Source organism: Zootoca vivipara, chromosome 4 (assembly GCF_965207765.1).
Source record: "Zootoca vivipara chromosome 4, rZooViv2.hap1.1, whole genome shotgun sequence".
Classification (NCBI taxonomy): Eukaryota; Metazoa; Chordata; class Lepidosauria; order Squamata; family Lacertidae; genus Zootoca; species Zootoca vivipara.
In genome coordinates, this window is record NC_142587.1 from 68,452,586 (window position 1) to 68,471,461 (window position 18,876).

The 18,876-nt window shown below is 43.3% G+C and overlaps 1 long non-coding RNA gene across 1 annotated transcript in view; it reads right to left on the minus strand.

Moving 5' to 3' along the window:
- The window catches only part of LOC148685988 (uncharacterized), a 29,280-nt gene extending 20,709 nt beyond the window's left edge, over positions 1 to 8,571 (minus strand). The window contains exons 1-2 of the long non-coding RNA XR_015949649.1: positions 8,048 to 8,571; positions 6,622 to 6,712 (exon numbers count right to left, since the gene is read on the minus strand). This is a non-coding gene — a long non-coding RNA (uncharacterized LOC148685988). The remainder of the gene's footprint in view (positions 1 to 6,621; positions 6,713 to 8,047) is intronic.
- Positions 8,572 to 18,876: the final 10,305 nt, after the last annotated feature.

The window sequence follows — 18,876 nt, forward strand, 5'->3', positions numbered from 1 at the left end:
TTTTGGGAAAGTTTATATAACGAATTGAAAAAGATGTTTAGATATACTTTTCCAAAAAAACCAGAAGCATTTTTGTTAGGAATAATGGGAGGAGAGATTAGAAAAGAAGATCAAACACTGTTTATGTATGCAACAACCGCGGCTAGGACTTTGTTAGCCCAAAAATGGAAATTACAGGAATTACCTACAATTGTGGAGTGGCAGATAAAAATGATGGACTATGCTGAACTTGCTAGATTGACATGCAAGATTCGTGACCAGGGGGAGACAAGGTTTCAAAAGGGCTGGAGTAAATATGTGGACTATATGGAGAAAAACTGTAGATCAGGGGTTCCCAACAAAATTTTCTCGAGGACCCCTCATCGAGCCGCTATTGTGACAAGGACCCCCATTAATTCCTAATCCTAAAATTAAAAAGTGTGAGCCAAATTAAGAGTCTTTTTATATTTTATATTTATACGTTTTTTACAGTTACAACAGAGTACTCCATCAGTATACAGTTAGTTTTAATTTTCAGTTCTTAATGAGATGAACCACTTTTTAACCAACGGTCCATTTTTAACTACGCGAACTGTAGCTTCCGCGAAAAACAATGCTTTGTTTACAAACACTACTGTTTTGCAAAGAGGCAGCGCGCGCCAGGGAGGAGGGAGGGGAATGGAGAAGACAGGGTATCTGCGCAGTAGCGCACAAATGAAGCCGACACGCGCAAAGCATCTTGGGGAGGTGAGCGTTAGTAGAATGCACGTGCTGCCTCTTTGCAAAACAGTAGTGTTTGTAAAGCGCCACCAAACGGCATACAGCAGAACTACTGCCTCTATCTAATTCTAGTTTTGCGCTAGACTCTGCTCATGCAGGAAGCGGCCAAAACAAAAAATCTGTTAGCATACGAAATATATTTAATATATTTTTTATTCTAATAGCATCTTGCGGACCCCTCTGGCATAGCTCGCGGACCCCTGGGGGTCCCCGGACCACCTGTTGGGAACCACTGGTGTAGATCATTAAAAACTCTCGCAGGATTAAAATAAACCTTACGAATTGACCAATATGTCAAAAAAGGAACTGCAAAAAAGGGAATTAACAAGAAACCCGCATGAAGGGAGGGGGGGAAGTCATAGCTCGGCGGAGCAAGGTAAAAGATGTGAATATAAGATTTTGTATAAAAGATTGGTTTTGTTAATTTGTTGAATTTGGAAAACTGGAATAAAATGTATTTAAAAAAAAAAAAAGTTGTATGGGTAGGGAAACCTTCTCATACCAGGTTCCTGGTACAGCGAAAATATTACCTATGAATGAGAGCGGTTCAAACACTTCTGACAAACCCAGAGGGGTACAGTTTAACCGTGGTCCAGGAAAACTCAATAGGTCAAGATCCGTGCCTAGAGATTGTTTCACTTCAGTAACTGACACGATTACTCTTTCAAATACAAGTCTGAATGATACTGATACTCAGTGGCAGAAGGACCTGTGCCATGTAAGCAAAGTCCAAAATAGTTGCAATATTACTCAAGTGCCAGCTGAGAAAGCAGAGTATGTGATCAGGAAGTCTATCGGTTCCAAAGAAACCAAAGAGACCAAACCTATAGTTCTTAAGGAAACTACTGAAGAACCTAACTTAAGTAATACAGAAGGAAATGACCAAATTGGTGCCAAAAAGAGGAAGCTGAATGTGCAATGTGGGTCAGTTAAGCGCAATAGAAAATCTGTTGCAGCTGAAGTAAAAGAAACAGAAGTAGAAATCTTGAAAAGTGAGAATTTGCCAGAAAAACTTAGGGAAGATATTAAGAAATCAGATGATACAGCTATCCCTAAGATCAGGGGTCCCCAGACTACGGCCCCCGGGCCGGATGCGGCCCAATTGGCCTCCCAATCCGGCCCGCGCCGCCCCGCGCCGCCCGCTCTTGCGGCGCGCTTCCAGATCTGAAAAAAAATGCCGAAAATCGTTTCTGTGCATGCGTATGGGCCTCTCCCGACCCAGAAGAGGTCATTTCCGGTGCACTTCCGGGTCGGGGTAGGTGCACTTCCGGGTCGGGGGAGGCCCATACGCATGCACACAAACAAATTTTGGCGATTTTTCCGGCCTGGAAGCGCGCCACCGCACCAGTAAATGGGTGTGCGCATGCGCACTGGAGCGCACTCCCCCGCCCTCCGGCCCGAAGGCGGGTAAGTCTGGGGACCCCTGCCTAAGATGGTTAGAAGAGCGAGGAAGCGAAAGGCTGGAAAACAAGCTCTAGTTAAAGAAATAGCAGAGACAACCACCATGCCAGTTGTGTCTGCAGCAAAGATTCCAAGACCCAGAGGCAGAGTAAAAGTATGCCCACCTGAGAGGAATGCTATTCGCGAGGGAGACAAGAGTGAAAGAGAGGTCGGTTGCGAGCGTCCACGAGTTTACGTCAGAGAAGAGATCCCAGTTGACACCCACAGAAAGTCATCTCATAGATCAAGTGCGTCATCAACGTCTAGACCCGACAAGAGCGACAGCGGTACCTCTGATATCCGAAATTTGGACTGACAATCTACCCAGGAGACCGGAGGAAGAAGACCAAGTGGACATTAAAAAAAAGTTGTTTTATGCATTTAGAGGTGGTATGTATATGTGTATATTTGGATGGGAGGAGGTAAGGATAGTTAATGTAGATTCCAATGTTTGTATGTTAAACTGTGTTGTTTGATCAGGAGGTGACTTAAACAATAAAGTACCCCTCCGGATTCAAACCTAAAAAGGGGGGAGGTATGTAGCGATCAGCTTAAAAATTTGCCAGGTTGTAGAGGGTTAATCTTAGTAGAACTCTGAGAACCCAGGGGGGAGGGCTCTGGGGGAGTATAAAAACCCCACCCCTGGAGTCAGTGAGTAGTTGAAGTCAGTTGAGTTGTTGAGTTGGTGTGGAGTTAGGAGTTGGTTGGCTATTCGCAGAGAGATCTGGTTTAATATTGAGGTGGATAAGAGATAGTGATTATAGGCAGACAGGATACAGAGCTGTGTGATTTGTTACAAATATTTATTTAGTTGACTTTAGCGGTAATAGGCCGGTAATTTATATTTAGAGGTAATAGGCCGGTATAGGAACCATCTGTAATTTGGGACATCTAAGATTTGTACTGCAACCATTAAGCTTATGTACACAATAAATCATCTTGTTTTATTTTACCTTATCCTGGTCTGAGGTGTGTGAGTGTCTGAAGGTATTTATTTTGTCGTTGGCACATCATCAATAGACCGTGAAACGTCCGGAGGTGATGTGCAGGTCAGAGTGACCACGACACCAGCATTCCAAATTAAGCTGCAATTTATTGAAACTATGATTTCTGTGATCTCGTCTTTCAGTTATTTACATATATTTTCTTTATATATATATATATATATATATATATATATATATATATATATATATATATATTAATTTTTGTATGCTACCCTATATGCATAGATCTCAGGGCAGTTCATAGTATATAATTACAATATAAAAAACAAAACAAAATACATAATAAAAAAGAACAGAAACAAACCAATACCCCCCCCCTTTGTGCAAGAGGATTTAAGGATCATCACAGTAGAGGGATGCCTCGCTGGACTTTATGGCGGGGTGCACGATAACCTGACCTTTCAGCGTTATTACCCTCCACACCACCGAACAGTCCAATAACTTGTGACCTCATCCAAGCTATTGTTGGCCCTAAGTACCGTAATATGACATGCTGCTGTAGAAGCAACTGCACACATGGAAAAAAAGTCTCTTAAACACAGCAAAGGAACATAGGGTGCTGCCTTATCCTGAGTCAGACCATTGGGTCAATCTAGCTCAGAATTGTATACACTCACTGAGGCTTGTTCCTATTTTTGTTTGAACCTACCCAATTTCCCAGTAGTGATTTATGGAAGTGAGAGCTGGACCATTAAGAAGGCTGATCGCCGAAGAATTGATGCTTTTGAATTATGGTGCTGGAGGAGACTCTTGAGAGTCCCATGGACTGCAAGAAGATCAAACCTATCCATTCTGAAGGAAATCAGCCCTGAGTGCTCACTGGAAGGACAGATCGTGAAGCTGAGGCTCCAATACTTTGGCCACCTCATGAGAAGAGAAGACTCCCTGGAAAAGACCCCGATGTTGGGAAAGATGGAGGGCACAAGGAGAAGGGGACGACAGAGGATGAGATGGTTGGACAGTGTTCTCGAAGCCACCAACATGAGTCTGACCAAACTGTGGGAGGCAGTGGAAGACAGGAGTGCCTGGCGTGCTCTGGTCCATGGGGTCACAAAGAGTTGGACACGACTAAACGACTAAACAACAACAACAACCCAATTTGCACATTCCAGAAGAATGCACAAACTGAAATGCAGCTATACACACTTTTCACACTCCTCCAAATATTGTATGCATATATGCATGCATATATTGAGGGAAGTGTGCACAAAAAGTATGTTAATGACGATAGCATAGAAAAAATGCATTAGGGGAAATTGCTTGCAAAAATATGTATATTAGGCAAAATTGCATACTATAATGTGTATGTTAGAATAAATACGCATCAAAATGCCAATGAACTTTCATCAGGGTTATTTTTTTTCCCCAGATTGCAAACTGTTCCAGAAATGTAGTTGCTTGAACTTAAAATTGGGAAAATAAGAAACTGGGGGAAACCAAAATTGACAGTTTTGTCCATTCTTAATTTACAGGTGGCTTATTGCGGTCAAAGAAGACTGACTTGGCCTTGCAAAAGAGTGAACCTACACATTCTAAATCATATATAGGCCTGCTTCATCATCCAAGGAAGGAGAACCCACCACCTTCTGAGGAAGTTTGTTCCACTGTCAAAAGGTTCTTCTCTTACTGTCAAAAAGTTCTTCCTGATGTTTAGTCAGAATCTCCTTTCTTGTAACTTGAATCCATTGGTTGGGGTCCTACCTTCCAGAGCAAGAGGGAAAAAGATGGCTTCATCTTCTATGTGACAGCCCTTTAGTTATTTGAAGATGGCTGTCATGTCTCTTATCAGTCTCCTCTTATAACCAGGCTAAACATGCCCAACTCCCTCAACCATTCCTTGGTTTCCAGACCCCCTGATCATCTTGGACTCCCTCCTTTGCACACGTTCCAGCTTGTCAATATCCTTCTTAAACCAGGTGTGATCTGACCAAGGCAGAATAGAATGGGACAATGACTTCCCTTGATGAGGGCATTATACTTCTATTGATGAAGCCAAGAATAGATTGGATTTTTGCTGCTGTATCACACTAACGTTAAGGTTGTGGTCTACTAAGACCCCTATATCTTTTTCACATGTACTACTGGCAAGCCAGGTGTCTCCCATCTTATATTGGTGCATCTGGTTCTTCCTGCCTAGCTCCAGAACCGTACAGTTGTCCCTACCAAAATTATTTCTTCTGTTTTCTTTTTTGAGCCCAGTTCTCCAGTCAGTTAAGGTTATCTTGTCTTCTGTGGCATTAGCTACCCCTCCCAGTTTGTTGTCATCTGCAAATTGGATGCACATCCCCTCCATTCCTTCATCCAGCACATCTCACTCTTCTCCACCTCCATAAATATACATCACAATAAATCCCAAGTCATATATTTTTCTTATGCTTGCTTCGCACCCCTTCCAAATATTCCTATTGTTTATATTATACTAATGCGCTTTTAGGTTAAATACTGTATTGTGATATTTTACACAGCAGTATGATTTATAAATATTTAAATAATTACCTGTTTAAGAGGACTAGACAAATTCATGACTGATACGGTTATCAGTGTTGACTAACCATGATGGCTATAGTCCCAGTCAGTATGCTTCTGAAATTGCAATGGGGAGAGTGCTGTTGTGTTCAGGTCCTGCTTGCATCTGGTTGGCTGCTGTGAGAATAGGTTGCTGGACTGCATAGGCTATTAGCCTGATGCAACATGCTCTCCTTATGTTCTTAAATAAATGTGTAAACCTCATATATGTAGTCTTCATTTACACAGCTGATTCCCGGTTCCTTTTCTGGAACTCCAGGGCATGATTTTGTTAGGATCTCCTACTCTCAAGTAGGATCCTGGCAGAGACACATGCCCAGCTGGCATGTTCTCTTTCTCCTGGTAGATCACACATGGAGCACTGCAACATGGCTCCCTCTCTCTCTAGCATTAGGCAGCAAAGAGAAAGAAAAAAGGACAATAGTCCCACTTCAGGAAATACAGTAACACAAACATCCTGCTTCTGTCACGTCCGACTCTGTGGATTGAAAACATACACCATCATGTGATAGACAAGAATCCCATGACAGCAGACACGGGGAATGAATCTTCAATAATGTGCATTAGTATTTTACATGAATGGGTGACCAGGGAAAGGTCTGCACTTGATCCATTGGGATTGTTTGGACAATAATGGAAAGAGCCAGAATTCTGTGTGACTTCCAGGTGCATTAAAGCAAAACAGGTATCATTTTAACAGAGTGAGATTAATGTGTACAAGAATTTGTACAGCCAATACTGAGAAATATTTTTCACTGGTGTTCCACAGGTATTTTGAAGTAAATAAAGATTGAATTTCTTAAACCAGTATGAGGCTAGAAGATGATATAAGAAATTTATGCTTGTGAACATGTTGGAAAGTGCTCCAGGATCAGAAGGGTCCTAATACCTTTTAGATTATTGCTACAACTCACACCTGATGCGAACAACCACAGGAATGCCATCTGCTCCGATATCAGTTTTGCCGCTGTGGGGATTTCCTGAAAGAAGGCGAAAAAAGAGAAGAGTTGAATCTACTTGTCAAATTTTCACAAAGGCAGAACATATAAAAACATTTATGACATGTTTAATCTTTATAGATGTTGCATTTCCCCCTTCTGATCTTTTAGCTAAGATTGATCCATTAATTCCTGCCTGCCACAGATGTTCCCTTTTCCATCCTGAAAAAATGAAAGGATGGCAGTGAATGATTATTACACATCCAGCCCAGGGGCGTAGCCAGGATGAAAATTAGGGGGGGCAAGGGGCGGGGCCAAGGGGTGGGGGGAGGGGCCACAGCGGGGCAAGGAAAGCTCCCTTCTCCCTTGCCAGCTTTCCCTCCACCCGCCCCGGCGATCGCGGAGGGGGAGGAGGGGATCGGAGCAGCACGATTTCGGCCCCTCCTCGAACGGCAGGGGCGAGGGGGCACCAGGATCAGCCCGAAATCGGGCTGCTCCGACTCCCTCCTCCCCCTCTGCGATCGGCAGGAGCGAGGGGGCGCCAGGATCAGCCTGAAATCGGGCTGCTCTGATCCCCTCCTCCCCCTCTGCGATTGCCGGGGGGGGAGGGAAAGCCCCAGAGCCGCGCAAAGCATTTGGCTGGCTTTCCCTCTGCCCACCCCACAGCCAGCCGGCTAGAAGGGACGTCTCCCTTCTCCCTTGCTGGCTGTGGGGTGGGCGGAGGGAAAGCCAGCCAAACACTTTGCGCGGCTCTGGGGCTTTCCCTCCGCCTGCCCCACAGCCAGCCAGGGAGAAGAGAGACGGCACCGGGCGGGCAGCGGGGCAGGCTGGCCAGCAGCCCTGCTTCTGGGGGGGCAATTGCCCCCTCCTGCCCCCCTGCCTACGCCCATGATCCAGTCTTGTGGCTGCAGCTGCTACCTGTCAATGTATTTCTTTTTACCATTACTTGTATCAACGTTGCCCACTGAAGCCTTAGAACTGCTAAAATGTTCTGGCAATCCCAATCTTGTTCTATGGAGGTCTCATTCTGTCCTGGAAACCAGCACGTGGACATCCTGCAGTTTCTCAGTGGGCTTGCCTGGTGCAAATACCAGCACAGTCGGATCGTACTGCAAGCTCTGAACATCAGCCCAGCCTGATGGTGTTTCTCTAGAGATTTCCTCTCTCTTCCCTGTTCAATGCCTGTTCCTTAAACAGGCACTGTGACAATAAGCCTGCCCCCCTTCAATTGACAAAGGTGCTTTGCCTGCAATGGCTGGCAAACAGATCTGTGGCTAAAACATTTCCCATTACAGCATTGCCATGCTTCCAACTTCTAAGTTTGCCTGTTATACTCTGAGCTTATGATTGCAGTAGTATGATTACATAGTTGCTCACATGGCGGGCGTCTTATTTATCTCCATGACATCTGATGGGAGGGTGTTCCACATGGAGGGTGCCACTGCTGAGAAGGCCCTCTGCCTGGTTCCCGATAGCTTCACTTTTTGCAGGAAGGGAACCACCAGAAAGCCCTCGAAGCTGGATCTCAGTATCTGGGTTTTATGATGGGGATGGAGATGCTCCTTCAGGTTGTTCGGGTTTTTGCTAAATTGGTAGCATGAGAAACCATCAGATTGCTTCTTCACACAATCAGCTCTAGGACAAGCAATTAACACTGGGCAGAAAGCCAAGGTCTGCTTCTGCCTTAGTAACTGAGTTTTCATTGGTTGAGATCAGCACAGAGACCTGTTATCAGAAAAAGCTAGCACAGTGTGTGGTGTGGTCAGTGTAGGAGGAGAGGTGCTGTATCAGTTGAGAGAGAGAGACAGAGAGGAAAGGATTCATTTTACTTTGTTTTGAGTTCTAAAACTTTGTACATAGAAACTCTGGCTTTTATTTTATTTTAATAAATCCTGTATATAGTTTTATTCTGCGTCCAGACGTCTAGTCATTTAAGTTACCGCCAGAAGCTTCCGGAAAAAACCTGCGCAAACTCTGCTGTGTTCAGGCTGAAGTTACACCTGACACTTAAAAACACTAAGACAGGTATACAGGGGTGAGACTGTTTAGGGCTTTAAAGGTCGGCACCAACACTTTGAATTGTACTCGGAAAAGTACCAGGAGCCAATGTAGATTTTTTAGGACCAGTGTTTTATGGTCCTGGCGGCCACTACCAGTCACAAGTCTAGCTGCCACATTCTGGATTACTTGTAGTATCCAAGTCAGTTTCAAAGCCCCACATAGAGAGCATTGCAGTAGTCCAAGCAGGAGATAATCTGGCTAGACAGTGTGTGGGCAGGCAGAGTCTAAGCCAGCATGCCAAATGGAGCTGGTGGACAGCTGCCCTGGACACAGAATTAACCTGCACCTCCATGGACAGCTGTGAATCCAAAATAACTCCCAGGCTGCACACCTGGTCCTTGAGGGGCACAATTACCCCATTCAGGACCAGAGAGTCCCCCACACCTGCCCATTTCCTGTTCCCCAGAAACAATACTTCTCTCTTGTCGGGGTTCAACCTTATTCTGTTTATAGCCATCCATTGACATGATGTCTTCCTTCCTCTGAATCCCTTTTCTTTTTGTGCTCTGTCTTTTAGATTATAAACTGGAAGGAAGGGACCATTTCATTACTGCTGTCTGTAAACTGCTTTGGGACCCTTCACTGGCTGAAGTTCAGGGTGGAAGTGTGTTAACAGAGCAAGCTTACTATGTCAGGAAAGGGTGCTGGTGGGACAAATAAGAATCCAAAGTTCATTGGGCTCTCGAGAGCAAATTAGGAAGTGGAGGGAAGCTGGATTTCCTTTTCAGTATACCAGCTCCAGGACCAGCATACTTCTCTCTCTGATCCAGGGGCATGTCAGAAGAAGAGGAGGTATTCAGATCCAGACCCTCCTCTGATCTTATCCTGAGTGCACACAATTTCTGCCCTTGCCACTATAAGCTTCTCTCTATCTCTCATCTGACCTTATTTGCCCATGGACAAGGAGATCTGCAGTACTCTTTGGCTTCAGGGAGTGACTTCCTAGGAATCATAAATGTATGCTCTAAATAAATAGATTTGTGTTCTAGTGATATATTTTTTTAACAACATGCGTCTACTTCCCAGTTTATTTTCATGGCTGCCTTCTTCTCTCATAGTGTGCATGTTCATAAAAGACAAGTTGGAATAAAAAAACCAGTGTGTTGTTTCTCAGGCCTGTTCAGCTGTTGAAATTAGTTTCCAGAAGAGGGCAGCATTCGTATATGCAAGAGAAAAAACCTGGGTGCGTTCCAAGGTACTGCAAAAGCACAGCCAGATTCATAGGCTGTCAAAATCAATAGAAAATATCTAGTGACTTCAGTAGATTTTTTGAGTAGGCACACAGTTTGAGGAAATTCTGGCTATCAAAAAACTTAATTGAATGACAAGGTTTATTTAAGGAGAAGGAAAAAGTTGATATTATTTGGCTATGCTGAGGGACTTGGGTACGTTATGCCTTGAGATGAGAAGATTGGGGTGGCAAGTCTGAATTATTTGAATTTCCTCGTTCAAACAGTGCTGCAAATACTATTTCATCCTCCATATTGGGGCTTTGGGTAAAGTTTGTAAGATATAAGGGAAATGAACATTTCATTCCAGTGATTGAAAGGAAACAAGAAACAAAGTGGATTTAAAAATAAAATAAAAGCAATGCCTTAAGGCAAGCTTTAATGGTCTCACCTGAAAACATATGAAAGCACAATTTTAATTTTTGAAGAAGTTGATAGTAAAGGTTAACATAAGGAGAGGTGCCCAGTAGTCCCACCAATTAAAAAATACTGTGTGAGTCAGAATGTAGGGCAAAGAAATGGATGTTTGAAATTAGAAGCTACATGAAGTCAGGAGTTCAGCAGAAAACAGAAGCCAGGATCAGAAAATCAAGTCAGGTACATAAGGTTGAAGAACTGTGGCATCTAGGAACACGAGAAGATAAGAAAACTGCTGCAGACATAGGAGCCAAAATTAGCAACAAATAGCAGAAACAGCTGGTGTCTGTTTTATATTGAAACAGAGATTTTTTGCGGTATATAACTTTTCTGCTTGCAATCAACACTTTATAGCAACATAGGAAGCTGCCTGATACTGAGCCAATGTCCCTTGGACCATCTTGTTCAGTATTGTCTACACTGGCTGACAGCAAGTCTCCAGGTTTCAGACGGGGTCTCTTCCAGCTGTACCCAGAGATACAAGGTATTTGAACCTGGCACATGAAAAGCAGTTGCTCTACCGCTGAACTACAAGAGACAATTTTGTGTAGGACTTAACATGAAAGGTTTTCACTGTGTGTACATAACATATACCGGTAAGCACCCACCCACACCCACACAACATGCAGGTTTTTCACTGCCTGTAATATATGTGTGTGGGTTTATGTGTGCATGCACTCACAGATGTGAATGTAAACACACACAACCAGACAACATGGTGTCCTTCTAATTACGTGAAAGAAGCTGACTAGGCTGGTAGCTAGGGAGAAGGAAGGAGGAATTGATTCAGTTCACATGCAAAGTCAACTTTACCAATATTCTGAAAGAATATGTGAACCAAAACACATGTGACCTTTGAAATTTGCACTTCTCTAGATTTCGCAATTCCAGTCGAGAAATGTGTACACAAATGCATATACATGTACCTTGGTTTTCAAACTTAATCTGTTCCGTGAGTCCGTTCAACTCCCGAAACCATTCAAAAGCCAAGGCACAGCTTCCAACTGGCTGCAGGAGCTCCCTGCACTCAATTGGAAGCCACATCGAATGTTCAGCTTCCGAAAAACATTCACAACCAGAACACTTACTTCTGGGTTTGCGGCGTTCGGGAGCCGATTTGTTCAGGAGCCAAGCCGTTCAACTACCAAGATAGCACTGTACTGTGGTACAAGTGTGCATATAAAACAACATACAACATTTAAAAATGCATTCCATATGGAAATATTGTTTTGCAAAAATGTGTACCTTAGGAAAAATTGTGCATCAAAATGCGTATCGTAGGAGAAAATTGCACAAACATGGTAATGAATTTTCATGAGAATTTTTTTTAAAAAGCAACTAATTGGAAAAATGAGAAGCTACGAAAAATCAATATTGACATATTCACCCATCCCTACTTGCAGTTTAATCTTATTTCAACACTGGTCTTGGGGCATACACTGGAGCACAGTAGGATGGATTAGAAGGTGCAGAGCAGAGGACACAGCACACAAAAATCTGTACTCCAGTTCCTCACTGTTGCTACCTGCCCCTCAGTATTTGATGTCTGAGCCACCTCATCTGCTTTCTGGCAGAAGTGGCGCTGTGTGTGTACGTTTACCCATTATTTATAATTGAAGTGAAAAACACTTGCAAGATGATCAGATATTGCAAAAGTATGGTTTTCAAAGGGTTTTGGTTTCCCTGTCCTAATTAGAGCAAACCATAGTTTGCTGTGGTATTCAGATCTGTCACTATGGTTGCATAAATCATAATTCTTCCAGTTCAAATCTCAGAGGAAACCATGGGCTGCTCAAAGTGACAAAAGAAGGTTGGATGGAAGTAGGAAAAGGAAATAAGCATGTGAATGCATACCTCATTCCTGATGGCAAAATCATGGCTTGACTGTGTGAACAAGCCACTGTGTTAACCTGCACTCTCCAATCTGTTGTCTCCAAATATCGGAATATTTTGCATCTCTCCCCTGTGCTTTGTTTTCTAAATGGCAGGAAAGACACAATCCAGATATAGCCTTAAAGATCAGAAGCCCAGCCATGTGAATTTCTTTCACTTTGCTTGTTTATTTGATCTCAAAGAATGAAACAAGAGTTTTCCTTTTTTACAAGGCTGTCTGAACAAACCATTTTTGTCAATATTCAGTAATATGTCCAAATTGGTAAGACAGAGAGAGTGGGTCTTAGTGCTCTTTTCACACCCCTGAACTTGAGTAATACAAGGATATTTTAAAAAAAATTCCTTCAGTAGCACCTTAAAGACCAACTAAGTTTATATTTTGGTATGAGCTTTCGTGTGCATGCACACTTCTTCAGATACACCCGTGTATCTGAAGAAGTGTGCATGCACACGAAAGCTCATACCAAAATATAAACTTAGTTGGTCTTTAAGGTGCTACTGAAGGAATTTTTTTATTTTGCTTTGACTCAGACCAACACGGCTACCTACCTGTACCTAAGGATATTTTAAGTGAATCTCACTCAGTTCAGATTGGGTTGTATTGATTGGTCTTGGTCTTTCATAGTGAGGCAGATGACTGAAATACTGACAATAGTGTTCTCTTACACACACCACCCGACCTAAGCTATTATTGAACTGTTATTTCCACTTTATTGTCTGCCTATAATCTTCTCTAATGAGATCTCCAATGCCACCCTGATTCACCTTTTTAGTCTGCTAAGTGTTTTTGTATGGCCTATGCCTCTTCATTAAAACCCAGATTTCTTTACACTTCTTAAGTCTTCTCATTAAAAGGTAAAAACTTCACCAGTAATTATTTTTCTTCTTCTAGGCTACACCAAATTTCTAGCATTTGCTTTTATCACAGAAAATAATGAGCAAAGGCATTAGGATTTGGTTTCTCAAGGGCTGGTGGTACTGAAATAAAGATCCCTTGTCAAGTTGCAGCCATGGAGATATATTTCAAAATTCTATTAAAAATGTTGTCGTGTATGTAGATGGAATTAATAAAATAGAGAAAGATGTACGGTGGAAGATTTATATTCAGTTATTTATATTTTGGCAGCACAAGCAAACCTTCAGCATTGTGAGATTTTCCTCTAGCACGAGAGTGGGGAAACTGTGGCTTTTCAGCTGCTGCTGAATGACAGCTCCATTAAGGTTCAGAAACCATGGTCAGTGACCAGGGATAATGGGATTTGTAGTTCAGCAACATCTGGAGGGCCAAAGGTTCTCCACACCTGCTCCAACGCATCTTTGGAAGAGTTGGTTGTAAGTGGGAAAGAGCACCAGTGTGGGAAATAGATGGTGACAGTTTAAGACGTGCCATACAGAATTGACATTATCCCCAGATGGAAAAATTCACCTTTTGGTTGCCTGTCAAGGGACAGACAGATGCAGCAACTGGAGAAGAGAGGGGGCCTAAGCCCATTTTTCCCATTTCACAAAGCAGCTCCCTAATTATACAGCTACAGCATCAGACAGGCACACTGGCACCAGCACCTGGCATGGTGGACCAAATGCTGAAGACCACAGGCCCTGGACAGCCCACCACTGACACCAGCATCCTTGGAAGATCTTATAATTACATCTGAATCCCTCCTGCCTCCCTTTGTACAACCTGATCATCTAAAGAGGCATGCTGGGTGAGGTGGCTACAAATGTCACCATCAAGTTTCCCCCACATTGCTTCTGGGACTATAAGCATTTGAGGAAATCACTATGATATCAGTTTTGGCTCCTCCACTCAGGACTTCTCTTCAAAAGTTCCCTCTGGTAAGCTCACTGCTGCATCAAATGTGGTGCTACACCTATAGGGTCAGATTCAATACCGCAGCTCCACAGTGGCAAGGGGCTTCTGAGCATGTGGTGGACCTTCCTCTTTCTCTCCTGACCTCTCTAATCCTTCACACACTCTCAAAACCAGCTCTAAAGAGTTGGGGGACCCTCCAGAACAGATTTTGTGGGTGTGCAGGGAGAGGAGAAGAAATGGAAATCCTGTTGCACCAGTCTGCTGGTACGGGATTGGATACGATCCATAGCAATACATATAATATATGAAAATTGTTCATGTTTTTGTTGGAATGGTGTGTTTGTGTGTGTGTGTGTGCACGCGCACAACTCTCTTCTTGTTGGGATTAAGAAGCATGGTGAGAATTAGAAAAACTCTGTGTGGATAGCTTGACAGAGATCTTCAGAAAAGTCCAGCCCCTAAGGGACAAAAGGCATCTGATGGAGTTTGCTGCTCAGAAAAGCTAAAGAAATGTCCCCCTGCCTCTTGCTCTCTGTTGTAGAATGACATGACATGGTTGCTGCTCTGTAGCAGTCAAGGGAGAGGAAGACCCTGACAGAGCCTGTCTCTCAGCAGAGCAGATGGAGAGCCCCTGCTGCAGGCACATCTCTCCCTTTGTTAATTTAGTTTATATTTTCTGCCTTAAATCACACACACACACAAGCACAGGCTATTGCTTTCTCTCATCCCCCGCCCCAAGTAGCAGCCTAGAAAAGTGTCCTTTAAAAAAAATTATTGATTGTGGTGAGTGCTGATAGAAAGAGACATGTAAATATTACTATCTTGACAAAAAAGACAATGACAGGATGAGATCAGGCTTCTTTTAAAAAAAAAGTCCTTATGAAACAGAAGTTATCTAATTGCTTATTTTACCTAGAGGTAGAGCAATCTATTTCTATCTATCACATAGTAATGAGAAGTCATTATCTTGAACTCTTCTTTAATTAACATCAATCCTGATTAGTCAGAATAAATTACGCCATTGTCTGTTACCATAGTAGTAGATCCTCCAATAAAACAGGCTTTTAATCAGACATTACCATTTGCCCAGCACTTCAGTGTAATTATTACTTTACCTTCCTTCATGGGCAGTGTATTTTGTCATATTTGAATTATGAACTATATTATCGTACCACTTCTCAGGACAGATCTGGGCATGCTACACTTCTGTATGTTAATAGTAAAACGTGTATGGAAATGAAGAGAACATTATTAGATTTGGATATAATTGGGTGCAAAAGTACAAAGCAGAAAGTATCAGAGCCCTGGGTTGTTGCTTTTTTGCTTGGGGTGGGGTAGGGAGTAGCAGATAGTTTTTACACGCACAATATATTTGGGAACTTCTCATTTCAGGTCCGTATAAAGGGGGGTGGAAGCAAGAGCACAAGATGGCAAGCGATGCTAACAGCTGGGAAAAAAGAAAATGTCTTAGGGAATATTTTCCTTATGGAAGGTCTCCGCAATTACAATCACAATGGCAGCACATTAATGAGGGTAATGACACAGACACTCTGGCTGTCAGTTCTCTGGAAAGTAACATGAGGAAAGCAACATGAGCATCTCAGGTGTTAGGAGTCCCTCCTTTTTTCCTTCCACAGAGCTACAATTCCCAGAGTTCCCTGGGAAAAGGGATTGACTGCTAAACTACTCTGGGAATTGTAGCTCTCTGAGGGGACTAGGGGTCTCCTAAGAAGTCTCAGCACCAGGGCTTGTTTTCAGCTTGAACTCATCAGAATGCAGTTCCGGCCCCTCACAGGTGGGTGCCATTGCCATGATAGGAGAACAAGGGAGGTGCTCATGGTGAGTTCCAACATCCCTTTTTCTAGAAAAATGGCACTGCTCAGCACCCTTAACAAACTACAGCTCCCAGGATTGTTTGGGGGGAAACTATGACTGTTAAAGAGCCCTTTGGGAACAGACCAACATTATGTTAGTAGCAGATTATGCCAAGCTACTAACTACACCACTGCCTGCCCCCCAAATAGTGGAAAGGTGGGGGAGTATGGATGCTCTTTAGGCTTCTGTAGCGAGACCATCTCTTTCCCTCATTCGCAGAGAACTGGAATGGAAATAAAGGAAAACCAAAAATATAAGAGTGTTCCAGCTCTGGAATTAGGTCCTAATTTTTAATCCGGCCAGGAAGCATGAGGAAGCTCTTTTAGCTAGTAACAGATTTAGCACATTGAAGTGATTTTGGAATGGCCTGTGTATAAACCCAGCTGAAAACATTGTGCAAACGATTTAGAAAGGACTGTCAGAAAGGCGAAGACTCATGAAAACTTGGGCCTTGTATATGAATCATGATTTTTAAAATGATGGATCCTCCCCACAAGCGCTTCCTGTGTCTAAAGACAGATATAACTTTGTGTTGCCAGCACTAATGTGAATCACATTTAGCATCAATGTTTTGAGACACAGGAGTGAATTGTGATAGTAATTCTGTGGTTGTAACTCATAGTGCATGAAGTGGGCCTTGTTTTTTAAGTCACCTTCCAAGATGCATATTTTGGTGAAGTTTGTGCTAACTTTATTCTTATTAAAATATTTTTTCCCATAAAAAGTATGTATGTTCCCAGAATTTTAAGCTTCTGGTAATTACTTTACTATCAGCTATGAAATTAGTGCAATCATGTTTTGGTTCACAATCAAGGGACAACATTTTAAACACACTCACAATACACTTGTTGAGACTGGAGGCAGCAATTAAGAGAAAAAGAAGAAGAGGAGGAGGAGGAGTTTGTATTTGATATCCTGAAGGAGTCTCAAAGTGGCTAACAATCTCCTTTCCCTTCCTCCCCCACAACAAACACTCTGTGAGGTGAGTGGGGCTGAGAGACTTCAAAGAAGTGTGACTAGCCCAATGTCACCCAGCAGCTGCATGTGGAGGAGCGGAGACGTGAACCCGGTTCACCAGCTTACGAGTCTACCGGTCTTAACCACTACACCACACTGGCTCCATGAGATTTTTTTTTTCTGTGCTGGTGACTTGCAAATGGCATCTGGAAAGGCATCTGGAGCAATCAAAACTCCACTTTGAGATCAGCACAGTGGAGTTGACGGGCAGAACGAACATCTGAAGTCCTGGTGGCTGATGCAGGCCAAGGCTGAAGGTGAGAGAGCAGTTTTTTGCTGCACCAGTTTCAGGCTGACAAAGCTGAGGGACCTAAAGATCAGGCATGGCTTGCCACCGGTGCCTCACCCCACCCAACACTGTTTGAGGGAGGTTATTGTCATCACTAACCACTTCTTGCCCTGCTGGATGCAATGAGAGTTTCTGCTGTTGTAGTCTTTCCCACCAGTGGAGGCCAGCAAAGGGTCACCTCTGATTTTTTCTTAATCTCTTCCAGTGGCATGGATCAGGGTTGGGATTGCACTGATACTTCCACATAGAATATTGCAAACTTGGGTGCAGGTACATACAAATGTACACATCCAGCTTCCAAACAAGGGATAGATTTGTATATATATATTTATAGGTCATTATTCCTGGTGACACATCACTGGAGTCATGATCTCTATCAGTTTGGTCGAGGTTAGAGAAATATGCCAGGTTAGCAGGCTGTTCCAGTTCCTATTAGGCTTGCTATAGTTTGCTTGTCTGATTTGTGAGGGCATGCTATAGGTTGTCATAAAATGTGAAATGTTATACGAAAAAATTGCAGTTTTTTTTCTCTAAGAAAGCCCTTTGTACTCTATGAAAGCTCCACAAAAGGAATAGTCAATTTCAGTTGCTTTGACCAGGATAATATAACCAGCTGATTGGGCAAATACCATCGCCTTCTTACTGATTCACTTACTTACTCGTAAGCTTCTAAAGCCCAAATGCTTCTGTGAAGGACAACTAGAGTCTGGTGAAGCAGTTCCTCTGAAACTCCACCAGAGTGCTGGAGCCTCTCACTGATTGGCTACAGAGTCAGCTAGCCACAGAGGGGGGAAGAATAAAAGGAACAGTTTCTGAGGGAGACAGTTGCCACCCTCCCAACATCGGGACACCCCCCACTATTCTGCATCTCCCTCACTCGCCCCCTCCCTGCCACTAACCCCTTCCTTGCCCGCCTGCTCCCTCCTCCTTCCCTTCCCTCTCTTACCTTTGCTGTCTTTGGCCTCCTTCTCATGATGGGAGGCTGAGCGGCCCTGGGAAGGTCATGCATGGCCAGGTGACTGTCGGGACCAGCGTGGGGTCTAGCGTGCCCCTGGGAAAGCCACACAAGGCCTGGCAGCCACCAGGACAGGGGCAAGCTACCTGGGTCTCAGCATAGCCAGGAGGGGAGAGTTCTTCTAGGTACTGAAGACTCCCAAACCAGTAACAAGGGGTGAGGTGATCCCCTTTGGGTCTGTTATGCCATTTAGAAAACCTCAGGTATGGGATTGTTAAGAGAGTGGGTAACGAAGAAGAAGTGCCCCTCACTCATGAACCAAAGTATTAAGCTGTGAAATAAGTGGTATGGTGTTGAAAATATTTAATTGTAATATCTACATGACAAAAACTGAGTTGAGCATTTTACCAACTACAGTGGTAACTCTACTTACGAATTTAATGCGTTCCGAACGCACATTCGTAAGTCGAAAAAAATTGTAAGTCAAATCCCATAGGAATGCATTGGAAGAAAAATTGGAAGCAACCCTATCTAAAAATTCGTAAGTAGAAAAATTCCTAGCTAAACAGCATCCAAGATGGCGGATGGAGCTCCATTCATAAGTAGAAACATTCGTAAGTCAAGTCATTCGTAAGTAGAGGTACCACTGTATTCTAG